The 27,075-nt window shown below is 41.0% G+C and overlaps 1 protein-coding gene and 1 long non-coding RNA gene across 5 annotated transcripts in view; one reads left to right on the forward strand and one right to left on the reverse strand.

Annotated features, from left to right (window-relative positions):
- Positions 1-18,551, reverse strand: part of LOC140850506 (uncharacterized) — a 34,966-nt gene extending 16,415 nt beyond the window's left edge. Inside the window, exons 1-3 of one of the 3 annotated variants that reach the window (XR_012133427.1) lie at positions 16,012-18,551; positions 15,181-15,410; positions 1-14,602 (exon numbers count right to left, since the gene is read on the reverse strand). The exon at positions 1-14,602 is cut by the window's left edge and continues 16,415 nt beyond it. This is a non-coding gene — a long non-coding RNA (uncharacterized lncRNA). Of the gene's footprint in view, positions 14,603-15,180; positions 15,411-15,971 lie in introns of all 3 variants that reach the window. The other 2 variants (XR_012133426.1, XR_012133425.1) reach the window with 2 other exon arrangements.
- The window catches only part of CERS6 (ceramide synthase 6), a 277,844-nt gene that overhangs the window by 21,137 nt on the left and 229,632 nt on the right, over positions 1-27,075 (forward strand). The gene's annotated exons all lie outside the window — the stretch shown is intronic.

A 27,075-nucleotide genomic window follows, 5' to 3' on the forward strand; every position in this document is an offset into this window, starting at 1 on the left:
AATTAGTTGATGTTTTGTCTTTCTGGGGAGTGTTTGTTATTTATAAAGGCTCTCTTTGCAAAATTATGTTAGCTATTTTGTGTATACTTTAAATATTTCTTAGTTTTTTATTTTTCTTTAATATGATTTGGGTGATTTTAATAATGACTTTAATTATTACTTTTTCTAGGCTGAAGATATTACAGTTGATCCTTGAACATCTCAGGGTTTAGGGCTACCAAACCCCCATTCAGTTGAAAATCTGCATATAGCTTTTGACTCCCCCAAAACTTAACTAGGAGGCTACTGTTGACTGGAAGCCTCAGCGATAACATAAACAGTTGATTAACCCTTATTTTGTATTTTATATATATATATTATATAATGTATTCTTACACTAAAGATAGAGAAAAGAAAATATTTTTTCAAATTGTTGCACATTTCTAAAAAATATTTCAATATATTTATTGAAAAAACATCCACATGTAAGTGGAGCTGTCTAGTTCCAACCCGTATTATTGAAGGATCCACAATGTTTTTTATGTCATCTGAGTAATCACTGTTTTCCCTTTGGGGTGTTTTTTCTCTTGAGCTGGTCAGTTTCCCAGGAGAACAACCCTTGTCCTCCCTGCCCGAGGGGGGTGAGTCTACGGCCCACATTCTGAGAGCTGAGCAATGAAGTGGAGCTAAAGACCCTTTTGGTCTGCAGATTTTCACTTAGTCCCCTGTTTTGTTCATTATGCCCTGCGTCCCAAAGGTCAGATGCTCTGTGACGCAACCACTCCTAGACTAAGCCACCCGCCCTCTGCTGGGGAAAGCAGCCACCTTCTTTGAGATCCCGATTTGGAGTTCTACCTGTTCTCCCCTCCAGACTTTGGGCCAGTCCTGCTCCCTGACCTTCAGAGGTATCCGGTGCCAACAGTTTCTGAACATTTCTGGCATTTTCTGTTCTAAAGCCTTGCTACTCAGAGTATGGACCCCAGATCAGCAGCCCCCATCCGTGTCAACAGGGAGCTTGTTAGAGATGGTAACATGTCACGCCTCACCCCAGACCTACTAAATCAGAATCTGGGCGCTCAGGATTGCCAGGTGCGTCTCGGGCACATTCAAGAGCAGGGTGTCCTTTTCCTTCCACCACTGGCAGGCACTCAGGCTTCAGCTGTCTCCACGTGGCTGGATCAGGAGGCACTCAGTCTTCTGCTTTGTTTCTCAAAATTTCAGGTGGTATCTCTTATGTGTTATCCTCTTTTGTTCCTTTAGATGCTTACCTTGTTTATTCTTTATAGTGATTTTATTGGAGTTTCAAGAGGGCTTAGAGATAAGAAAACATTTACTTTATTTACTCTGTTCAGTGAAAATTCCCTCTTCTAGTCTGTTTTTTCTTTTTAAACATGTAAACCTTTGCTCCATCTTGAATTAGTTTTGGAGTCACAAATGAGAAGTCTGGATTTAGTTTATCCCCCAGTTGGCTAGCCAACTGTCTGAACACGATTTATTAAATAACCCATATTTCCTCTCTGATTTGAAATGTAACCTCTGTAATATGCCAAATTTCCATTGCATTTTGGCCATTTTAATTATTGTAATTTGATGATCTCTCTTTGCTATCTGGTAGTACTAATTCTCCTCCAGTTTTAGAAAGCAGTTTTAAAATTGAGTTAAACAATTTTTATATTTTCCATTTATTTTAATCTTTATGTTTATTAATTCTGTTTTTATATTTACTTATTCAAAATGCTACGGTCATCCACATGTTTTTATTTCTAAGTAGGTGTTTAAATGTACAAATAGTTATGCTTTTTCATATATGTGTGTGTGTGTGTATATATATATATAATTATTCTATGATAGGCTTTCCTTTTCTTTTCTCACATATGACAAATTTGACATCATTCCTTGGAGAATCTGTTTTTTCCTGACTTTTGAGAAGGGTACGGTGTGTAAACACTGCTAAATGCAGTAGGAGGTTTTACTGCATGAATGTGGTGTGACAGACTGCTAGTGTGTTGGGATTACCTCTGCCCAGTGCTGAGATGTTATATTGCTCACATTTTCACCAGTGGGCCAGCCCACAGCAGAGCTTGAGTTTGAGTTCTACTACTGCCACTTACTGGGGCTGTGACTCTAGGTAACTTTTAAAGAATCTCTCTGATCCGGTGAGATGGAGACCATATTAACCTTTCAGATCGAGAGCGCTGGGGTTAATTCCAGTACGGTGCTTAACTAAAATCCCTGTCCTGTAGTAGGTACTCAGCCGATGGGTTCTGTTTCCTTAAACTTGTGAGAGTTGATCTGGACGAGCCCTTCAGAGTCCTTTAATCAGTGGAGTCATTGAATTACTCAGACATGTTAGTAAGAATGAGAGTTTGTATGGGGATCTTTCCCACATGTCTTTGCTTTAAGAGTGCAGTTTTTCCTACTAACAGAAGAGAGAATGACATGAGTAAATAACAGTAAATAATATCTTAAGCATTTAAACATGGCTGAGAATTCATTTGACAACTACCTTTGCAGAAACTGATAATAGAATTTCATTAACTGGAGAAGTTTGAGATGACAAACCTTTTAATCTTACAGATGATAAAACATATTTAGGGGGATGGTGACTCACCCAGGATCACACAGTGGTGTGACCAGAAAACAGATATGTTAATGCACAGTTCTGTTTTTTGTTTACCTTTTAAGATTATATTTGCTTAGGTACATACCCAAAGGCACCGATGTGCCCAAGGTCTGATTTCTGGGACTTCAGCCAAGCATGAGCTAAAGGATGTATGAGCTTGGTGGAACAGAAACACATTTGAGCTCTTGCTTTTTCTCTGAGTTTTTATAGAGCCAGATAATCTCCTCTGACTCACAGCACAGCTTCAACTGTGTGTGCCTTTGGGGCGTGAGTCAGTAAATTTGGGGTGAGAGCTGGGATTGGGGAAAGCCGTTTTTAGTAGGAGCACGTGTAATCAGAATGAAAGGGAAAGTGGGAACCATCAGATCAGCCCGAGTTGTTTGGGGACATAGGTACCTGTATAGAAGGCTGGGTAGGGTGTGGATTCCATGGATAGGCAAGAATAAGGACCACACCCATGTTAGGGGCGAAAGCAAGTGATCAGAAGACCAGGCTCACCAGTGGTGTGTAGCACCAAGCATATAGGAATGAACATCACCTCAGCAGAGGCTGAGCACCAGCCCGAGCCCCCTTCTGAGAAGTGGTGACTGTTGTAGGGATCCCGTTCTGGTGAGCTTGTGGTTTGAAAGAGAAGCCAGACTCCATCAACAAGAAGCCCAATGAGCAACTATTCCGCCTTTGCTCAGAAGGTTTCTGATATGCTAGTCAGGTGGGATCACTGGTAGTTGGTTGGGGTTTTTAGGGGTCAGCACTGAGTGGAGTGAATCGAGTCCATTAGCCCTAGGTCTGCAACTGGCCTGTAGAATATTGCACAGCTCTCCAGCTCCCGTAGGTTTGCTTCGTCACCCTACAAACGAGTTTTTCTTTTGACTTCAGTGTTGAGAAATAAATGCTTGATCTGTTATGTAAGTTAAGTATGAGTAGCATTGAAATCATGGCCAAGCAGAGAGAATGGTTGTTTCTTCTGAATATGGATTTACTTACTGAGCTAACAAGCCATTCATATGTAAATATGAACATTTATTTTTCTTGGGGCTTGATGAATTTGAAAGAGTACCAGCATGAATACATTTGATTTAGAAGTAGTATTAGTTTAGAAGTTATTTCCCTTTAGAAAACAACAATTTAAGCTTAGGTCAAATTTTTGAATCAGCTTAGAGGAATCATTAAAAATATCTTTCAAAGATGCTCAGAAATTCTGTCATGGAGGTCTTAGAAATCCAATAAATATGAACAATTTTGATTTGTATGTTCATAGCTGGAACATACAAGTGTTGAACTAAATTATAGTGTTCAAACTTGAATCATAGGGTTTTAGGGAAAATTTAATGAGGTGTTAAGTTTGGACTTCATCTTTTGTTAGGTGTGTATGGTGACTTAATTTAAATGAATTAAATGAATGTTAATTTCCCATTTGTTTGCTGGATTTGCATAAATTATAATTCATTAGATCAACGGACTTGGAAGTCACTGGGACAAAGCACCAAACAACAAGTGAGTCTGTGCAGTTGTTGGAGTTGTTCGCTCAGTGAGCCTTGCTGCTGTACCCCCTGACCCTGAGGTAACCCCCCCCATATCCCCCTCACCCAGTTGGGGAATGTGGGCTTCCCAGAAGATTCACAGTTCAGAGTCCGGCCTTTAGCGTCCCTTGTGTAATGAGCATATTCTGAGCGGTCTTCCCTCTGTGCCACCGTAGAGCCCCATGCACGTAAAAATCCTGACTTCCGCAATGTCAGCCTCAAAGGCTTGCAATCAGGTATCTATCTGGAAGAATTGGCTCTCAGAAGTGTTTCTGTTTTTCATTTATATAACTGGAGACTCTATCTGTGATCAGTTTAGTGCCAAAGAGCCGAAGCCAACTTTTCAATTTGCTGCCGTGCTTATTTTAACCCTTTTGTTTTCCTTGAATCTCAAGAAACTTGCTGGGTTGAAGGTTGACGGCTGTGTACTTTTGACATAATTATCTGGTTATCTTTGTAAGAAGTAATCTTTAAATTGAAATAAAAGTAAAAATGTCTGATGATTGGAATCACTGCTAACACAATAGCCCTTTATTATAAAGTTTTTGATGGTTTGATCTATTATAAACTCCCCCATAGCCCAATAGATGTTGGGGGTCATGTCTGTTGCATAAATACTCAACATGTGATGCTCTGGACCATGTAAGAACTATGAAGGCAGGAGTTTTTTCTTAAAGGAAAAATGCCCAGGGTAAAAATGCCCAGGTCCCTGGAGTGGTAGGAGCGGCTGCAGGCTAATAGCTGGGGTGGTTGTGGTGTCAGGATCCCTAGCTACCGCTGACGTTTACTGCAGAGGTGCTGTGTGCCAGGCCCTGTTCGTACAGCCTTCTATGGACTATTTTATATAATCTTCACATAAACTTGGGGAAGTAGGCACTTCTGTTCTGTCACGGATGTGGAAGTGAGGCGTGGGGAGGTTCAATAATTCATCCAAGTTCTCATAACTCATGTTCCCTTTATGAAGGCCACTTGGAGCATCATGCTTGGCCTGGCAGTGGAGGCTCTGCATTTACTGATTGGCTGGTCCTGACCTGGTTGGTGGTCACTCAGAGTTCTCTGAGCTTTGGCTTGCTGCAGCTTACAGTGTTATGGGGAACGGAGAGTCGGCCCCGCAGGGTCACTGCGGCAGCCGAACTCTGTGTAATGTACCTGGAAGTGCTTTGTAGACTGGAAATTGTCATCTGATGTAAGACAGAGGGATTGTGATTATCAAGAAAGGACTCATCCTTTAGAGAGAGAGACATTAATTTTTTTTTTGTTTTTTCACTGAGAAAAGAGACTCTACATGCTGATTCAGAGCTGGCGATTGATGAGAGCCTTCCTCCTACCTTAGGGGAGCATGTGAAGGACTTACCCTTGAATGGCAGAGTGGTGAGGATCAAAAGATAAGATTTTTAACTAGCCATGCTTGTATTATGAGTGTGAAGAGTCAGGCTTCACTAAACAGTTGATGCCAGCAGAGGAAGGAAGGTAAGACTTGCTTCTGTGTTTATGGCCTTCTGAGACCATGGCCTTCAAGCTTTGCTGGGCATCAGAGTCGCCTGGAGGACCTGAGCCCAGAGCGCTGGGTCCTGCCCTGCCAGAGTGTCTGATTCATGTGATCTGGATGAGAATTACATTTTTAACAAGTTCCCTGGCAGTGCTGAGGCTGCTGGTCCAGAGCCCCACTTTGAGAACCGTGGGTGCAGAATATCTCTATGCATTTCAGATCTTATCTTGTACCACTGTGTTCAAAGTTAAAGTCATGCCCTTCTTATTAAAAGCACAATCAAGACAAACTTGTACATGTCATTTTGCACAACAGAAGCGCTCTTATTTTTGGTACTAGGCTTTTTATAAATCTTAAGCAGAGCAGAAAATAACTCTCCACTTTAACCATGCCACTAAGGTGCTAGGTTTCTTTGCAGGCACGTAATTGTAAATCTTCTTGAACTGAGCACTTCTCCTTAACAGCCAGAATGCTTAGTTGCTTATTGATAGTTTTGGAAGAGGATTTATACTGACCTGTTTTTTTCAAGGTAAGTTTGTGTGGAGTGATTTTTTTCTTCAGATAAGACCATGGGCTTTAGTGTCTTTTCACCCAAAATTTCTCTCTTTTGAGCCATTTATTATTTACGGTCTCATATGTTTTCATTTCTAGCTGTGTGGAGAGTCATCAGAAGCTGCCCTGCTCTGGCTTTAAGGGGATTGAAGAGAGGGCTGTTTGCCATCGATACATCCTTGGGGACTGAAATAATGCTTCATGATGGCTCACAGTAGAATAGAATGAATTTTCTTTATGAAAATAAACAAATGAAAAAATAGGCATATTGGCAATTAATGAGAAAAGAAGGCATAGAAAATGATAGGCAGGCTCTCATTAGGTGGTTTTCTATTTCTGCTGTTTGCCTCAAATACAGTTCTGGCTTAGGAAATTTAACTATTCTTTGGTATCATTTAAAAGTCTTAACCCATAAGCATGAAAAAAAGGAAACCATGAGGAATGAAATGCTGACTGACTTAAAAAAAATGAGTAGATTTTTGAATAGTTTTACATTGACAGAAAAATGAATGGCAAGTCCAGAGAGTTCTTTTATAGCCCCTCATCTCTGACTCCTACCCCTTGCAGTTTTCGTTATTGTTATTATTTATTATTATTGTTTTCTCTAATAACATCCTAGAGTAGCGTGGTACTTTAGTTACAATTGATAAGCCAATATCAATACATTGTTGCTAACTCAATCCATCATCTTATAATAGCACTCATTCTGTTTTGTATATCCTATGTATTTTGACAAATATATAATGACATGTATTCATTAGTATAGTATTGTGTAGAATTGTTTTGCTGCCCTGAAGTTCCCCATGCTCCAGTATTCATCCCTTTCCCACCAAATCCCTGGAAACACTGGTCTTTCTTCTGTCTTCAGAATGTACCATATCTGGAATCATAGAGTGTACAGCCATCTTTCACTTAGGATATTCATTTAAGGTTCATCCATGCCTTTTTTGTTTAAATACACTTTAGAAAACTTCTACTTGGAAATAGGATAAGAAAAGTTCTGAGAACAGCACAAAGAATATCCATATGTTCCTTATCCGGGTTCACCTATACTTTGTTCCATTTGTTTCATTTCTTGCTCTTTTTCTCCTCAAATACATATCATTCATAATTTTTAACCCAGTCACCTCCTACACATAAGAACACTCTTCTACACAGAGTACAGTTATCAAATAAAAAAAAACCCCTCATCTCTATCCAATCTATTCTCTGTCTCCCAGTGTATGAATGGACTCCACAGCGTCCTTTAAGTCCATAGCCCTCTTTTTCTCTCTGGCAGTATCCAGTGTAGGATGATGTACCGCTTTTATTTTTCAGCTTTCTTGAGATACAACTGATATATCAGTTATGTGAGTTCCAGGTGTACAAAGTGATTACTTTGTATACATGTAGATTGTGAGGTGATTACCACAGTAATTCTAGTTACACTCATCTCCATGCTTTTTGTGTGACTTGACAGTTCATTTCTTTTTATCTTTGAATGATATTCCACTGTCTGGATATACCACAATTTGTTTATCTGTTCATCTATTGAAGGACATCTTGGTTGCTTCCAGATTTTGGCAATTACAAATAAAGTTGTTATAAACTTTCCTGTACAGATGTTTGTGTAGACATTAAAATTTTAACTCCTCAGGGTGAATGCCAAGGGGCACCATTGCTGGATTATATGCTAAAGAGTATACTTATTTTTATAAGTAGCTGCCAGGTTGTCTTCCCTACTGGCTTATCATTTTGTGTTCCCACTAGCAATCAAGGGAAGTTTCTGTTCCACATCCTCACTAGAATTTTGTGGTGTTCATGTTTTAGAGTGTGGTCATTTCTCATTGTTTCAATTTGCAATTCCTTAATGACATATGATATTGAGCATCTTCTAACATGCTTACTTGACATCTGCACATCTTTTCCTTTAAACAGGTTATCTGTTAAATCTTTCACTCATTCTTTAATTGTTTCTCATTGTTGACTTCTAAGAGATCATTCTGTATCTTGGATAACAGTCCTTTATCAGGTATGTGTTTTGCCAAGATATTTTTATCTGTCTCTGTGGCTTGTCATCTCACTCTCTTAACTGTGTCTTTTGTAGAGCAGAGGGTTTTAATTTTAATGAAGCCCAGCTTAATCAGTTTTTTCTGTCATGCATTGTGCTTTTGATCCTGTATCTCAAAAGTCACCGCTAAAACGAACTGTCACCTACATTTTCTCGCATGTCATCCCCGGTAAGTTCAGTGTTTGTGCTTTACATTTAAGTCTGTGACCCATTGTGAGTTCATTTTGGTTAAAATTGTTAAGTTCCTTATCTAGATTCACCTTTTTCCTTGCATGTGGAAGTGAGGTTGTTCCAGCACTGTTTGTTGAAGAAATGATCCTTTTTTTATTGTATTGCTTTTGCTCCTGTGTCAAACGTCAGTTGACTGTATTTGTCCAGGTTTATTTCTGGGCTCTTTACGGCCTTGCTTTTTACCTGCAAATTTGTCGTAGTTGTTTGGTCTCTCCTGCTGACCCTCCGCATGCACAGGGCAGTACTTAGAGCCACGGCTGCGCTCAGTCCTTGCTCATTTGTGCGGTCTGCACTTCACTCCTCCAGACGTTCTTGTGATGCAGCAAGAGGAACGGCCGGTGCCTCACTCCACCTTGTCTTTATCCACTTATTCTCACTAGGTCTCATGGCTAAAGTCAGGCCTAGTCTTGTAAATGGATTTAATAAATTCCACGCAGTCTAAATAGTGTTATTTTTCAGTGTGGTTTCCAGGAATGAACTGCATCATAAAAGTGAGGGATGCCTGTATCGATGAAATACTTTTTGTCTGTCTGTTGCCTCGTTTGTAAAATAGAAATAGTGGCTTTAAAAAATAATAAAATAATGAAATACATGTGAGAACACGTGAGGTGGGGGAGGACAACGATGGTCCATATGTACTATGGAATTCTTCACCTTTCTCTGTCTTCATTTTATACTTTCTCCTAAACAGTCTATTTCTGTAGTTTTAATTATAACTGAAAACTTTTCATTGAAGACCCAGATCCATGTTTTAGACCAGCGATGAACTGGCATCGCAGAAGTTCCTGCTCCGTCCCCAGTGACCTCCTGCTTCTTTTCCTTCGTCCTCTTTCCCTCGCTTCCTGCCCCCTTCTCTTCCCATGACATCGGAAAAATGATGCGTGGAGAGTCGGTGGGGTGCCTGTGAGGCTGTACTTTCATAGTGAGAATGTTTGGGGACAGAATATTAGCTGGAAGGACGTCTGTCAGGTATAAGCCACAAAGCATTATTTTGTCATTATAATGTAAGGCAATTATTGGCATGATCTGCTTAATGCTCTTGTTAATCTTTGTAAATCTATAAAATTTTAAGAATTTTATCTGTGTACTATTCAGCCTTATGCTTGTTTTAGGCATGTTTACTCAAAATCTACATTTCGCTGCTTCTGAAAATACACAGTTTTCTGACTTCTTTTATAAATTCTCTCTCTGCAGCATTATTAGTCTCTAAACCTCCTAAACTGTGACTTCAGTGAGAATCTCATACCATTCTAAAGCCTGTGAAATCATCTGTGTATTCAGGGACTCAGCACCTTTTCCAAACATATACTTTAGATCTATTTGATATATGTATCTAATATGTATTTAATAAACTGCTGCGTGTCTTCTTAGGCTGTAAGTTCATAAGGGGCAGAGGTATGATGATATGTTTTGTTAATCATTGACAAACACAGCTAATACTCTGGAAACGGGTTTATGAGTAATGAGGGAACAGCCTCTGTAAGTAAATATGTTAATATAGAGGGATTAAAGATAGGAGAGGCGAGAATACGAGATTTGCTGAAATTAATATAGCCATGCTGGCTTTCTTTTGTTTATTGTACACGTGATATACCTTTTTTCATCTTTTAATCAATCTAGGCCCTTATATTTAAAATGGTTTTCCTGTAGACAGCATATAGTTGGTTCTTGTTATTTTGAAAAATTCTGCCAATCTGTCTTTACATGGGAGTTTTAGATAATTTACATTTAATATAATTATTGCCATGATTGGATTTATTAATTTTTATTAATAAAACCATTTTATTAATGTGTTTTCTGTGTGTCACCTCTGCTGATTGTTCCTCTTTCTTTCCTTTCCTGTTTCTCTTTGATAATTTGAACCTGTTTTTTAGTATTCCATTTTCATTTATGTATTGGCCTCTTTGGGTCTATCTCATTAGAAAAGTATTTTTAAGTGGCTGCTTGAGGTTTACAATATACATTTTCTCAGTCTACTTAAAGTTAATATTATGTACTGATTAAAGCAAAATGTAGAAAACTTACCGCCTTATAGGCTCCTATGTCCTCCCCCCTCACCTTTATGTTATAGTCATGATATGTATTACACACACATATATTGAAAACCCTGTCAAACAGTGCTATAATGTTTGCTTCCAACAATCCGCAGCTTTAAAGACCTTGGGGAAAATAGCCTTTTGTATTTATCATGATATTCACTATTTCTGTTGTTCTTTAATTGGTGAAAATCCAGGTTTCTTTGTGATGTCATTTCCCTTCAGCCTGAAGCACTTCCCTTGGCAGTTCTACCAAAAATGAATTCTTAGTTTTGCTGTGTCTGAAAGTGTCATTACAGAGCTTTCTTTCCTGAAAGATATTATCAATAGATACACAATTCTAGTTTGGCAGTTTTTTTTTTCTTTCATTACTTGAAAGATTTTGTTTCATGTATCTTCATTCATATCAAATCATGGTTCCCTTGTATATAAGGTGTAATTTTTTTCTAGTTGTTGTGCCCACTTTATCTTTGCTTTCAAGCAGTTGATTATGATGTGGCTAAGGGTGGTTATCTTTGAGCTTATTCTGTTCAGAGTTTATGAGCTTCTTGCATTTGTGAATTCATGTCTTTTTTTAATTGGGAAGCTCATTATTTCTTCAGGTAGTTTCTCCGCCAATCCTTTCCTCCTTTTTTTCCAGAACTCTGGTGAATTGAATACTAGAAGTTTGAATATTCTTATACAGGCCTCTGAGTGCTTATTTTTCTGAAATTTTTTTTCTCTTTGTTCTTCAGATAGGGTAATTTCACTGACTATTCATAGTCACTTTTTTTCTGTCACTTCTGTTATGTTGAGCTATCCAATGAATTTTTTTATTTCTGATACACTTTTTGTTTCTGTAATTTCTATTTGGTTCTTTTTCTAGTTTCTATTTCTTAGTTGAGAACTTTTTATCTTCTATTGATTCTATATCTGTCCTCTGGGTCATCTCAGGGTTAGAATCTCATTTTTTCCCTTGAGAACTGGTCATATTTCCCTAGTTCTTTGTATGTGGAGTGATATGAATTGTATCCTGGACATTGTATGTTAAGATGTATAGATTCTGGGTCCTATTATAATCTTCTGAGTGGTGTTCGTTTTTGTTTGTTTTTGTATGCATTGAATCCCATTAGATTCAGACTGCATTTCTGTCTCACCTTCTATGGGTAATGGTTCTACTCTCTCAAGTCAGTTTTCAAGCCTTTTCTGTGCTATCTGGGGCCTATCCCATGAGTACACAGCTCAAGGGAGGCCAGGAATTGCGCCAAGTTTGTGTAGATTCCCTTTCTATCATTCGTCTCTCCATGATTCCCTCTATATTCTGGCCTTCAAGGCTTCTTTTTCCAGGCTCCTCTGGCCAGAAAGATAGGGTTTCACTCAGAGTTTTAGCTGTTCATGCTACTTTGCTACAGCTCTGTCACTTTGCTGTAGGACTCTGAGAGGGTCCTGCTCTGGGGCAAAGCTGCCAGAATAAGACAACTAAAAAGGACCTGGGAAATTAACCTCCTTGTAGGTCACTTCTCTAAGTTTTGACTCTTCTCCACAATTTACCTTTTTTGTTCACTTTTCAGAGTCCTTCGGTGTATTCTTTTTGTGTTTGTCCAGAGCTTTTAGTTGTAAAAAGCAAGAAAGAGAGGCTGCAGTAGGTATATCCCACCACAGAGGAACTGGACTCTTGCTTTTTGCTTCACAAAGGACCTCTGCACCCAAAGGAGAGAATGCATGATGATGGTGCACATGATGCCAGAATATTTTCCAAGAAAGTCTGCAAAGCAGACCCATGTTTTGCTAATAAGTGATAGTTTGGCATCAGGGTTAAAGTGCCAGTTTCCTTCCTTTCACTGTTTTGTAAGATGTAGATTATATTAATACTATGTAGAGGCAGGTAGCATTTTCTGAGAGAAAAAACCAAACCAGAGTCCAAGAGAAATCAACAGGTATAGAAGCAAACAGTGCTGAAGAGGTGAGGGTCGTTGCTAGTCACAGTGACACTGGAGCCTGTGACCTGACTCCAGGTAAGGCTACTATCAACTTCTTTTCTCAAATGACTGTTTTAAGCCATTTAAATAACTTTAAAGGAAGCAAGGTTAACCATTGTAGCAAGGAAGATTATATGGAAGAAAAGAAAATTAGGTCAAAAGTATTTACAATAAAGGTGTGATTCTACCTTCCTTGAAATAGGACACTAAGCCCACATTTGGCTATATTTCAGCAAGAAGATAGTCTTTTAGTGTTTACTTTGAACTTGTTTATTTTAGAGTGACAATCTTGACTTCCTTCTATTTGACTTGAGAATGTGGCAAAAGCAAGTCCTATAAACATTTCACTTGTATTAGCTTATTTCTGATATCCTGCTGTATTCTGATATTATATTATTAGTATTTCCAATATTTGTTCTTATTTAACCAATGGTTTTTTTTAATCATGCAAGTGATAAATGCTTATCATAAATATTTCAAACAATAAGAAAAATGAAAACAGACCCCATTTGGGTAAATATTAATAGTGTTTCAGGAATTTTCTGGTTTCTCTTATTGGGAGGAGGATATAGTTGAAACTGTTTTATTAAAATAACTTTTTTTCCTGTTACTTAAGATAGCTTTATAAAAATATGACCACAGCAAGCAGCTGTTTTACCTTTTAGTCAGAGACAATAAATGTGTGAAGAATGGATAAGACAAAACGGTTTGGGCTTGGGGTAGTAAGTTAGTGAAGGAGTAACCAGATTTGCTCATAGGCACTTCTTGGCCTGAAATTCTGTCTCTGGTGATAGGATGCCTCTCTTCCTCCTGTTACAAAGAGGGTACTTTTCTTATGGGAGATTTGTTTCCTGCTTTCTGGGGGACAAAGGAAGTCAGTGTCCTTTCTATACTGGCTATTTCTTAAGTAACTTTAATTCAGAATATTCCATATGCCAAAGGTGCGTATTTTGAGGTAGCCTATTCTGTTCTCCTTTGATTCCCAGTACTTAGCTTTGTGCCATTTGTAGATTTCAGGGGCTAAGAGCCTGAACTCTGGACCCAGACTGCTTCAGCTCCCAAATTTATAAGCTTTTTGACCCTCATCTGGTTACTTAATTTCTTCATGCCTCCATTTCCTCATCTGCAAAATGAAGACAAAAATGATATCTATTTCTTTGGGTTATTATGAGTATCAAATACTTTAATATTTAAATTAAAATGTGTCTTGCCATGCTGTAAATGCATATAAGCATGAGTTAAACAAAATAAATAACAACAAATGCTCAGTATCTGTTAAGTGAGAGAATGGATGGGCCTTTATCGGCCATTCTGGTGTGCTGGGCGGAAGATGCATTTGCAGTCTCTGTTCCCCTGGAATATTGTCACATGCAGTGTGGTGCATGGGGTGACTGACCTCTCATGAATAAAAAATTCTCATTTGGAACAAACCATTGACCTTAAAAGTAAAACAGCCAGTGATTTTAAACCAGCAAAAAAGGTTTATTTGGCAACAGCAGAGGCGTTGTTGTTTGGGACATGTAAGCTGTGGCAAGCTGTAGGCCAGTCTGCAGATCCAAGGAATGAATGTTACTTTACAGAGAAAAGGAGGGATTTGGGAGGGGCGGTACCAAACAAGTCCACTGGAAGAAAGCCAGAGTGTAGGGCGGTGATGGTTTCTCATTGGCTGAGTTGTGGTGTTTTCTTACTTGCTGAGCTTGTTGCTGGGTGAGGAGGAATTCTTCCTTCCTCCTGCTGGGGTAGGATTCTTCCCGTTGGGGGTCTGCAGTTGACAACGAGTGGTAGGGTGGGAGCATTCCCTCTTCTGGCCTCCGGACTCTATTTTGAATGAGATGTTTATCGAGTCTCACATAACTAACCAAAAAATATACCTTTATATTTGTTACAGTTTGATGTTTAGACTCCTGAGTTATATTTAGTCAAAGCCAGTTCTAGTCTTTTATTGATAGAAGAGTAAAAAGTATTCCCTTGTACTGTAACCCTCTCTCCTTTCAGTTCAAGTATTTTACTTCAAGATAAAACAATAGCAAATCACCTGGGTTTTTAATGTTCAAATTCTTAACACAAAAGGAGTCAGAAAAGCTAACCAGAGGCACAAAAATGCAGTCCCCTTTCAGACTGTGCCTCCCCCTTGCGTCCACAGTGTCCTCTTTGTTCGGGGTCTCTGTGAGGAAGCAGAAACAGAGCCATTAAAACTAACAGCAAGGACAGCAGAACAAACCAAACACACAGAAACTCCCAGAAGGGCCACAGGGCCCTGTCCTTGTAGGTCTTGAATCTAGTTGCAGCATCTAAAGATACTTTTGTGTTTTGAGTGTATCAGGAGTACTGAAATTTGAAGTTGAGAAAATTAAAAGCGGTTCTTCCCCTGAAGTAATCATGACCAATATGCCCTTGCTGCTTTGTCATTTCCAGTGTGTTTTTGCATATAGTATCTTAATCTGTCTTGCAGTCCTTTGAGGGAAACATTATTGTACCCATTTTTGACTTTAAGTGGTTATTTTCTTATATTCACCTACTACAAAATTAAATAGGTACAAAAGGGTGTTTGGCAAAACATAAACCTCCACTTCTGCCCTGTCCCCCAACCACGCAGTTTGTCTCCCATCTTTTATGTGCGTCCTTACACTGGAATTGTTCGCATTTACTATTACTAGGCTTTGAGCAGTTGTGTTGAGCAGCATGAACCCGCTGGCCGGCTGCTGTAATGGCGCTGAGACACAGGGAAAGCAGGACACTCACGTGCTCTCCAGAGGAGAGGCGATGGCTTTGAGATATCAGAATCTCTGTTTGCTTGGCTGAGTGGAGGAGAGCAGTTAGGAAGGCCATGATCAGAAATGGCAGAAAACTCCTAACGGATCTTCAGTGGGAGGCTCCCGGAGCCACGGCTGCCCGCTTCCTGCCCCGGGCCTGCCTGAGCACCTCCAACGGGCTCTTTGTTTAGCTAGTATCTTCATTTCCCCGATTCTTCCCTGGCAGAGGACACCCCAAAATAAAGACAAATTTCATTTGTGGGCTTTAGTTTTACAAACATCACAATTCTGAAAAATAGTCATATTTCTAGGAGGTCTGCCAGCATTTGAAGCCCTTTTCTACGGTCATCAGTGACCTCCTTGTCACACTAAGTGGCAATTCTCCCTGCCAGTGCCCATCCACCTCTCCTCCTCGGAACTCCTCCTCGGGCTTCTGTGATTCTGCAGCTTTTCATGTCATCCTAATGCTGTTTATTTTCTTTCTTTTTTCCCTGACCCTTGATGTGTGTCCAGCGAAGTCATGCCCTCCATGCTTTGCTGTTCTCTGCTCTAAGCCCTCTCTCGGTGACTTCATCCTTTCTTTGGTTCAACCCCCTTTGGCAGGGGTCGCAGATCCCTACCTCCAGTTCTGACCCATCAGCTCTGTGTTGGCCTGTAATGTATTACAACTGGCTTTCTGGCCCCGTTTCTCTTGTTACTGCTTCCATTCTGCTTGTCTCAAAATAAAGCCCGTCCTAACACATTTTTCTGTTCCGTTTCTTTTCCAGTCTGTTTTCAAACCTTACAGATCCTGTTTTTGGAGTGTCTTTCAGATTCGTACTTTCTTCTCTCATGATAGACACTCCGCAGCCCCTGGCTGGCGGTCTTCCTCTCGGATTCCAGCTGCAGCCCATGAGCAGCTAACGGCTTCCAGCCTGCCTCGTTCTAGTCCTCTTGGCAAAATAGCGGAACTTGACACAAGTGCTTGCAGGCTGCCGAGCGTACCATGCCAGGCGCCGGGGATGTAAAGCAGGCGATATTGATAGGGAAGCGTAAGGAAGCTTACGTTCTAGCATGAGGAGCCGTGAGCTATGTAGAGAAATACATGTATTTGATGGCGCTGGAGGCTGAGAAAGGCAGGGGAGAGGGGCTGGCATGGGAGTGTCAGATGGGGAAGGGATTGGAAGTTAAAAATGTGGTCAGAAAGGGCTCACAGAGAAGGTGACTTTTTCAAAAAGTTGTTTTAAAAATATGTAAGCCCTTCTCCCTCCGTAACAGGGTAAGCCAGGATGGCTACTTAGCACTTGTGTAATAAACGTTGTGGATAGATTGATTCTGTACTGGCTGGTGAGCACATTATGGTAGTTTATATAGGTGATAAATTCCTGAGGTGCCAATCATGCCTTTTTCACTAGAGTGTCTAAATTAGCATTTCAAAGCTGAAATCTAAAGGGCTGTTTTCCTATTTGCTGTACCATTTTTAAAAATTAGCCCTCTGTCATGGAAACAGAAACATGCCAATTGAGCACTTACCCAATTATTAGAGCTTCAGAGAAAAGCAGTGGACTAGGGATCCTTTGTTTTAATTTCATGAGTTACTTAAAAAAATTAACAGCTTGCAACGTTTTACAGCGTTTAAGGCTACTACATTTATTCAACGCCTCTGATCAAACTGCAGGAACTGAACACTACCCGGTGTGAGTTTTCTGCCAGCTCATGTCAATTCCTGCCTTCTAACTGGACAGTCAGGACTCACTTTAGATCCCAGGTGCCATTATTTTGTGTTCATTATATGATTTGAAAATGATTCGGTGGGTTGTTTTCACGAGCAAGCCCTTCTGTGTCAGTGTGAATATGTAACGAGCCTCTTGCAGACACCACCAAGAATAAACAAATTTGCCACTTGAGGTCCTCTGTTTTCATAAAGGAAATAGAACATCACAGACAAAATTCCCTTGGTCCTTCATCTCCCTTCTCATTCCCCACTCCCATCCTACAGTCAACCATTGTCTTGAATTTAGTGCCTCTCCTTGTCTGTTTCTAATACTTTTGCATATTTAGGTGTGTATTCATTGATTAAATAAGTATTACTGTATTAGTATTTTAGAAGTTTACCTAAATGTTGTTCTATAAATCTATGTAAATGTATGTATATACAAATCTATATAAACGTATGTATATATAAAGAGATTTATTATAAAAAATTGGTTCATGTAATAATGGAGGCTGAAAAGGCAGTGTAAAGACAAAGAGGAGGAAATTTACGTACGTGATATAGTGATCATTGGGAAACCTGCCTTTTCGAGGCATCCTTTGATATGGATCTAAGTTGCTTTAACTGCTATATAATAATTCTGTTTTATGAATGTAGTGTTTTATTTATCCATTTATTTATCAATGAATGAATGCTTTTATACATCTCTTTGAACATATTGTAAGGACTCTGTAAGGAAGAGTCCCCCTTTGACAGTTGGTGTTATTTCCAGAGTACCACACAATTAAGTGATATACATCAGGATATAACAGATAGGGAGCAACTGTCCCATTCATTGAGAGAGGCAGCAGGAACCCCCAAGTCACTGCGAGGGGCAGCAGGAACCCCCAGGTCACTGAGAGAGGCAGCAGGAACCCCCAAGTCACTGCGAGGGGCAGCAGGAAACCCCCAAGTCACTGCGAGGGGCAGCAGGAACCCTCAGGTCACTGAGAGAGGCAGCAGGAACTCCCAGGTCACTGAGAGAGGTAGCAGGGCCCCCCAAGTTGCTGCAAGAGGCAGCAGGGACCCCCAAGTTGCTGCAAGAGGCAGCAGGGACCCCCAGGTCACTGAGAGAGGCAGCAGGAACCCCCAAGTCGCTGAGAGAGGTGGCAGGAACCCCCACGTTGCTGAGAGAGGTGGCAGGAACCCAAGGTCCAGTTGCTGCCTTTGAGAAGCTCTGAATTCAGCAGATGAATGAGAACAGCCAGACTCACGGAATAGACCTCATCGCGTCTCCAGGACGGTTCGCTCCCACTTCTGCTGCTTCTGCTGCTAGTAACTCAGACTCTTTTTGTCTTAGTTCCAACTCCTTAAAAAAAAAGTCTGATTTGTAGGCCCAAAGTAAGTTTCATAAGGAATACAGCACTTTTCCATTTAAAGCACATTTGAGTCCATTGGAATGCTAACTTTCCCTATTGTAAAGTTTTAGTGGGTAAAAAATTACGCTTATTTTCATTATTGACATGCTTCTCACCAATTAAATGCATTGCTAGGTTGTTCACATTGGATTAGTTTTTAAGTAATTAATTTTGAAATGATTTCAAGCTTACAGAAGTTCCAAATGGACAAAGAACTCCTTTACTCTCAGATCCTATGATTGTTAATATTTTACTGTATTGCCTCCATGTGTGTGTGTTCTGTGTGTGTGCATGTGTGTGTATGTCTGTATGATCATTAGTTTTTTTTTTTTTTAGCCTTATGAGAATAGGCTGTTGACATGATGTTCCAGCCCCTTTAAACACTTCAGTCTGTATTTCCTCCAAAGAGGGGTGTTCTTCTCCATAGCCAGTAAACAACACTCCAAATGGGGATGCAAGCTTTGGTCCCCCACTGCTGTTCAGTTTACAGTGTCAACATCATAAACTCAGCAATGGCCCTTTTTCCTTTCTGGTCCAAGATAATCTCCAGGAATATGTATTGCATTTGATTTTCATGTCTCTTTAGACTCCTGTAGTCTGGAAAATCTCATCTTTCCCTATCATTTGTATCCTTGACAGTTTTAATGAGTGCAAGCCTTTAATAATGTAAGATATAGGGGTTTCCTGTTATTTCCTCTTGACTCGGCTCAGTTCATGCATTCTGGGTGGAATGCCACAAAAAGGATGCTGTGCTCCAGGTCATCACATCAGAAGCACGCGATGCTGCCCTGTCCTACCACCGGTGATGTTAACCGTAATCACCTGGTCACGTTGGTGTGTGCCAGCTTTATTCATATTAAATTTACCATTTTCCTCTTTGTAATTGATCGGTATTTTTTTGGAGATTTTCCCAAAATTTTGCTAACATCTTGTTGGTTATCAAATCTCCACCTGCCAACAGCGATTGACAACTCCCGCCTGAATCAACCACTTCCATAACTGTTGTCAAATGCTGCCTCCTATTTCCATCATTCTTTCTACATTTATTAGCTGGCATTCTGCTCTAAGAAAGGCCTTTATTTTCTCCTTCCCTCTCTTCTTTCTTTCTTCTCTCCCTTCTGTCCATCCTTCCTTCCTTCCCTAGGAGAGTCCTTTCAGATTCATAACCATTAACTATTTCAAACTTGATATTCTTGATATTGTGCGTTAAGCACTCTAGAGAATATAGGAACTAAGGACATTTAACAAGTATGTAACAAATGACTGACAGAGAGGTAGACAGTTGTCTATTTAGAATTTATCACTAAGCCTGAAGGTGCTTAATTCTTGGTTTTCTTGTTCTCATCCATCTTCTATGACCCTGCTGTACTGTTCCAAGTGTACAGTAGAAAAGAAAGATGCTTTTATGCCTGGGAAAGCACAAGAGCTGATAAATCCTTTCTTAATACCTGATGGCCATCATTTGGAAAACATTGATTTACAATAGGAGTGTGACATCAGTGTTATAATTAATTCATAACTTCGGCCCCTAGTAAGACAACTATAGGAAAATCAGCAAAATCTGGGGAAAATAGCACACTCTCCTGAGTTGAAACAGTTGGGTTGTGCTAAGTTAAAATTGACAAATGATATATAGGAGGTCAACTTTCCTATATCCTTAGGCCAGCACATTCTCTCAAGTCAAATTCATTTTCTCCCTGAACTAGGATTGAATGGACACTTCCAGCTCTGCCTCCGAGCTACCTGCCATATTTTTAAGCTTCTGTCCTAATTTGAGCACCACCATTCATGAACCCTTTTTTAGATGCCTTAGTGTCTCAAATCAGGTTGCTGTGAAGTGGTTTTATATTTAGGGGCCATTTTGTTCCTTGAGGTGACTTTATATGTTTCTCATCTATGTTAGGTTGATTTTGGAAGTTATTTTTCAGATGTTAATTTAAATGGTAATCTGACTTTATTTATAGCAATTATTTCTGTGCAGACATACTGGCTACAAAAGAGGTCAGACTAACTCACTCTTTGTAGAGTCTTTCTTCTTAAAGGACTGATTATAGACCCTCAGTTGGCTTCTGAAAGTCCCTGACTCAACCAGATGTTCTCTTTAATTGAGCACAAATTCAACCATTTTAAAACAGTTTCACACAAATGGTATTTCTTAAATTACTTTTTATAAACAACCATGGAGAGCAATAACCATTCTCTTTTGTTTATTGTAAAGTTACCTAAGCTAAAACTCACTTTTAATTCCATCCCATTAAGACAACTAGTTTTATTTTTTAACACGTTGATATATTTACAGCACTTACATGTTCACACATTTATTCCAGTTCCTTATTGGAAAATAATGGATCTCTGAACCAAGTTACATTTAGAGAACCTTCTGCTGGAAGAAGATACCATCCATGACTTTCATAGCTAGAGAGGAGAAGTCAATACCTGGCTTAAAAGCTTCAGAAGACAGGCTGACTCTTGTCAGGGGCTAATGCAGCTGGTGACTTTAAGTTGAAGCCAGTGCTCATGGACCATTCTGAAAACCCAAGGGCCCTTAAGAATTATGTGAAATCTGCTCTGCCTGTGTTCTATAAATGGAACACAGCCCTGGAAGACAGCACCTCTGCTTACAACATGGTCCCAACAGACAGTCTGGCAATTATGTCTTACATGCCATCCTGAGCTAAGGAGAAGCGGGTAGCCATCTGGGACTTCAGAGGGGTGGAAGAGAGTTCGCAGGAGGACAGGAAGAGCAAATATTGGGTAAACAATTGTTTGCCATGCCAGGCAGAGAAGTCTTTCTGATGTAAAAAGTTATCCCTGGCAATATCTGTCTTCCTGATACGGGCCTCCTATCTAAATCTTTGAGGAAGCTGAAAAGCTCTTTTGAATCTTTTGGGTCTTGATAGTCTTTAGCTTGAAATAATCCATGTGTCAAAGTGGAACATTCTGGCAGGGGCCTGCCCTGAACCTCGTCAGCAGCAATGCAAATGAATTTACTCAAGGGCACTCTCCATGGATAAGTATCCCCAAAACATATAGTTTTCCTATTTTTCTCATGGTGCCTTCAAGGCTCAGTAGGCAGTTTAAGACATGGTGCGTCCTGTGGTTTCAGACGCCACAGCTGTTGAAGTCTAAAGAGTCAGCCCTGCAGTAGGGCTTCTGAAACGCCTAGCTGCCCCTTGTGGTGAGGGTGCCAATCTTTTGGCCATCCAAGGGGCGAACAGCAGCAACCTGTTTACCCACCTGCCGAGAGCCAGGGTTAAAGGTCTGTGGGTAAGTCCCAGGGGTGGGGGCAGAGCTGGACCAGAAGGGTGCTAGAGCCAACTGCTGGGGCCTGTGTGTGTGTGAACGCCCAAGTCTGGCTGTGTTTACAGAAAGTAAATTCTGTTGCTAAAGAGATTCCCAAACTGCCAAAGAGTTAGTGGAGAGGGGCTGCCAGACAGGGAGGCCCTGGAATACTGAGTCAACATGGCGCGTCCTGGTGGTGCCCGCTCTGGCTCGCGGTCTGGACGGGTTTCCGGGGTCCTGGCGGCTGCTCCTGCTCCTGCTGTTGAGCAAAGGACTTCCCTGGAGGTGCTTTCACGCCTGCTCTTTACACTTGAGATACACGCTCACCTCCTCCCTTTCTTGGGTGACTGAGTACTTGGTCTTCTCAATCCGTCCCTTCAACATCTGTTGCTATTTCCTCCTGTAGATGGTGGTTTTCTGATCCTCTTCTTTCTTTTGGGAACAAGCGACTATAGGACACCACTGGGGAGCAGTGGGATTTGAACACGTGTATGCGTCCTGGCTTTGTGTCTCCCCATTATAAATTTTTAAATGAATGATTTCTGAAATGTTGAGTAAAAACTGGAATCCATCCATCTATCTTCTTTCTATAATCTCTAAGTGTAGGTTTCAGTTTTTAGATGGTGCTTCACTGGAACTCAGTTAGTAGTTGGTCCTGAAACTTCTTTACGTTAGAACAGGTAGGAATTTGTTTGCAGCCTTGCTAGTGAGATGCTGTATTCTTTCTTTCACATTTCTTTATGTATTTTCTTTCTGGCTCAGTAATTAGGAGTGCCTGTTGCTTGGAAATGTGTCAGGTGGAGACATTTTCTTGGAATGTGGGCCCCATGAGTCGCTGATCAGACCACCCTTATTTAAACGGCCTGTGACCCACAGATTCTTATAACAGTGGAACCCTGATAGGCCTCTGTGCAGAAATCACTTTGTGTGATTCTGTCTCTGAGTTGGGCCGGTGGCTCCTGGGGAGGCATGGCTGCTGCTGACAGGACACCCCCACCAACCTGCACCCTGAGCAAGAAAAGAGAGGGGCAGAGGCAGCACTTCTGTGCCTGTCCTGTGTAGGTGGAAGCTTTCTACACTGATTTTGTGATCTTTCCCTGAAGAAACGCAGCATGAAACCCCCTTGGGAGCTGCAATGCTCTGGCTTATTCAGCCCTGCCACCGTTGGGATGCCACCACCTCCAGCAGATGAGCCTTTCTGGGCCCACCTTTTCCTAGTGGGAAAACGAGGTCAGTTGTACTGTTTCTTGCCCCAGGGCAGCTGTGAAGGTGGTCTCTGCGAAGAGTCTGATGTGCTGTCTGCCTCCTGGCATTGGCCCCATGTGTGTGGCGTCTGCTTCCCCCGCCCTCCGTGGACGCTGAGCTCGGCCTTCAGAGCCCCCGCCTGGGGGGGGGTGTCGGGGTGAGATGCTGCCTGAGCGCCCCCCGCTGCGCACCTTGGTCAGGGTCATGGCTTTAGCCCCTGAGGCGCCATCGTCCAGTCCGTGGAGTGGAGATGGACCCTTGCAGCCTGTTCAGCGCCGTCTGGAGGCCCCCGGGGGCCGAGGACGGCCCAGCCTCTTCCCCCCTCGCCTTTGCCCTGGGCTCCCCGCCTCTTCCCCTTCCCTCCTCGCTCTGGACACCTTGGGGCCTCGGGTGTGAGGTGCGGCCTGGGCTTGGGAGGGACGGGAGCTCCCCCACAGGTCATCCTGCCACCAGCGCCCCGTTGGGCCCCTCTCCCCACCGCCCCGCCACCCCGCCACCCCCACGAAGCAGGAGACGGTCTGCACGCGGCTCTGCGCTGTGATCCTCAGGGGTGATGTCTGCAAAAGCAATGGGAAAGGGAAAGGATAGCAGGTGACAGTGTTGTCATTTGCCTTTCAGTTTGACCATGTCCTTGGAAGAGTCTGGAAAAAATGTAAATGTGTTTCTAAAAGTCTTTTGGCATTTTCGTTACTAACAGTTATAGTCTATCATGCTAATCTTTAAACCAGCTTTTGTTCCCTTTAGCCTTAGAAATTTCCCAAAGAAATAGAGCCATCCACAGACTCCTGGGAAGATAGACCTGTTCCCTCTTCCCGCCTGCCTTCCCAGGGTGTCTCCTTCCCTTCCTCTGTTGTTGTCATCTGTTATGAGGCGCTCTTCATGTCTGATATGGTTTGTTTTTCCTAGGTTTAACTGTATCAAAACACTTATAATAGCTCTGTCCTTTATTGCTTATATGAGATTCAGGATTGGGCGAAGAAAAAAGGCGGAGGTGAGATACATGCTCCTCACTCAGCCCGGGGGGACTTCCCCCTCACACACACACTTTATAGTCTTTTTTTTTTAAACATGAGAATGTGAGATACAATTAGAAATTGAAGTGGCTTTGGGGAGACTTTTTTATTTGTTCAGCCAGAGTTGATTGCTTCCTAATGTACTCATCGAAGCCACTGAAACAAATCTAATAGAACAGAAGAGAACAATCTGTCTTTTGGGTTAGTCATACTTTATTCTTTTTTGGGAAATAATTCCTCAGTTAAAGAGGAACAATAGGTAGTGGACAGTGAAAATAAGTCTATTTTTAGTAGAAATTAATGAGAAGAATGAGAACCTTCTAGAAGGGCTGTAGAAGTAGAAGGGACCTGTGAGATAAGACAAATACCTTAGTATCACAGTTGAAGAAAGTGAGTCATAGGGAGATGGGTTGGCCAGTATATCAGTACCGACTTCATAGCACCATCACATCCAGGCCAAAGAGCACCTGAACTCCAGCTCTGACACCGTCTACTACCATCACTCCTGTAATGAATGTGTGGTGAAAAAATAATTTAAACTTCTTTGTAATTGATTTTTTTTCTAATTTTGGTATCATTAATGTACAATTACATGAGCAACATTGTGGTTACTAGACTCCCCCCATTATCAAGTCCCCACCACATACCCCATTACAGTCACTGTCCATCAGCATAGTAAGATGCTATAGAGTCACTGTTTGTTTTCTCTGTGTTGTACAGCCTTCCCCATGCCCACCCCCCCCACATTATGTGTGCTAATCATAATGCCCCTCTTCCCCCTTATCTCTCCCTTCCCACCCACCCACCCCATTCCCTTTCCCTTTGGCATTTTCTTGGGTTAGTCCATTCTTGGGTTCTGTGAGTCTGCTGCTGTTTTGTTCCTTCTGTTTTTTCTTTGTTCTTATACTCCACGGATGAGTGAAATCGTTTGGTACTTGTCTTTCTCCACCTGGCTTATTTCACTGAGCATAATACCCTCTAGTTCCATCCATGTTGTTGCAAATGGTAGGATTTGTTTTCTTCTTATGGCTGAATAATATTCCATTTTGTATACGTACCACATCTTCTTTATCCATTCCTCTACTGATGGACACTTAGGTTGTTTCCATATCTTGGCTATTGTAAATAGTGTTGCAATAAACATAGGGGTTGTAATTGATTTCTTACATTAGAAGTTGGACATAGGAACACAATGAAAATTTAGTATTTTAGACATTTTCCTTGAACAGCCTTTAAAATTACTATTGCCCAATGAACATGAATGTCTATATTGAAGCATTGTAGGAAAGCCTGAGTCCACCATGTAATAATTGAGAAATGGCAATTATGTAGTTTTGACATTTATGTTTTTAATACAGGAAAAATGATTTTATTGCTTAAATTAACAATCTTCAAGCCCAGGATATAAGTTAATAAAATAATTTTCTTCTTTTCTCCTTAAGTGTAATTTTTGGCAGCTGAACCATGTGATCACTGTAGGGAAAACTTTATAATATGAATGCTCTTTCAAATTTAAAGATGGTCCTACACCAGCATCTTTCAAAGCGTTAGAATTCTGGTCACCAAGGGGAAGGGAGCTGATGTGGAAAGTAGGGACCATGCAAAGTTCATTGTCAAACATGTCGGTAAAATAATGATTCTCTCATTCCCCAGGGCTTCAGGTTCTTACACTTCTGTGTCAGGAGGAAAGTAATTGGCTTTGTTAAAAGGACAGCTTGACAAGTAATTTTAAGAGACATACTTTGAGCATTACTAGCAACAGAAGGAATGCAGTATTTTAGAAGTCAGGATCAGTAGGTTCCAACTTGCTTGTGAAATTGGGCTACTATTTTTAAGAGTACAAGTTGTGCCAAGAAGAGACTCTGTAAGGAGGCAGTTTTGTTGGAGACATTGTACCACAGCGGACGTTGCTCTCTAGCTTTCGGAGATCCCATCCCTGGTGACTTTTTTGGAGAAGCACCGGCTCGTTGAGATGTCTGTCTCTTGCAGTATATGTTAACCGAAAAGAAGTACGCAATTTTTACTGACCAGTCTCCAAAGGGATCTGGAACTTCAGAGTTTGACAAATGTTTGTATTGACTACTCAAGGTGCCTCTTGAAATTTTAAACAGTGGTCCAGGTCTTCCATTTAAATAGTTTCGTCACCTTCTTGCAGGTGTAGTTTCCAGAATGTTCAAAGCCACTTACGTTTACTTTGGCTGTAGGTTTGCCAGGGTAATGGGGTGTGGGGACTGGCCCATGGGAAGAATGTAGATCTGAGATCATAATATTTTTCTCTGAACTTCAAAGAACCAGACTGACCCACCATGCAATAAAGTCATAGAATGGAAAAGAATTCTAGAGGCACTAACCAGCTTCTGCTTGAACATGTCAACATCTGGCAGCTTAATAATAAGAATATTATACATACTATATGATATAATATATAATAATATCATTTTATGTCAATAATAATAACCTGCAATAGCAGCTACCTTTTTTGAGTGATTATGTGTCAGTCTGTGTGTTGTGTACATCATGTCATTTAATCAACTAAGGGCCTCAGGAGATAGCAACTGTGTGGCAGTTAAAGGCACAGATTATGGACCACGAGCATTTGAATGAATCTCAGCTCCAAAGCATTTGCCATGGGACCATGGGCACGTTATTTAATCTCTCTGTGCCTCAGTTTCCTCATTGGTAAAATGAGGAATGTAATGGTACTTACCTTTTAGGGCTGTTTTGAGGATTAAATGAATTGGTTTGTATAAGGAGCTTAGAAGAGTGCCTGGCTCACAGCTGTTACAACTGTTCCCATTTCAGAAATGAAGAAAGTGAGATTTATGTTATTTGATATGTGACTTTGGTTTGGAAGGAGCTGGGACTCTAAGACAAGTGTGCCCACCTGTAAAGCCCACACGTGTTCTTCACCTTTAAACATCCTGATTCTCCCACATCATGGCAGCCCATTTCATTTCTGGGGAATTCTTGTGCAAGTTCCATTTTTGGTTCAGTTGAATCTGACTTGTATTAGCTTTGCTCAGTTGATCTCAGGGAAAGGAAAAGTACAATCTTGGGGAGCTTAATGTCTCTGGAAGTCTTATGATTTGGAGAGGAGGGAGAAGTGGCCGGTTTGGAGGTGCCTCACGTAAGGCCCAGTGAACCAGGCTGGGTCTCTGTTTAATCACTTTCTTTTCCTAGTAAAGGTCAAGTCAGGAGGCTGCTTGCCAAGGTTAGGAGCAGGCTTATAAATGCAGGGGGTAGAAGTGATGGTG

The sequence above is a fragment of the Manis javanica genome, chromosome 7 (genome assembly GCF_040802235.1).
Source record: "Manis javanica isolate MJ-LG chromosome 7, MJ_LKY, whole genome shotgun sequence".
In the NCBI taxonomy this organism is placed as follows: Eukaryota; Metazoa; Chordata; class Mammalia; order Pholidota; family Manidae; genus Manis; species Manis javanica.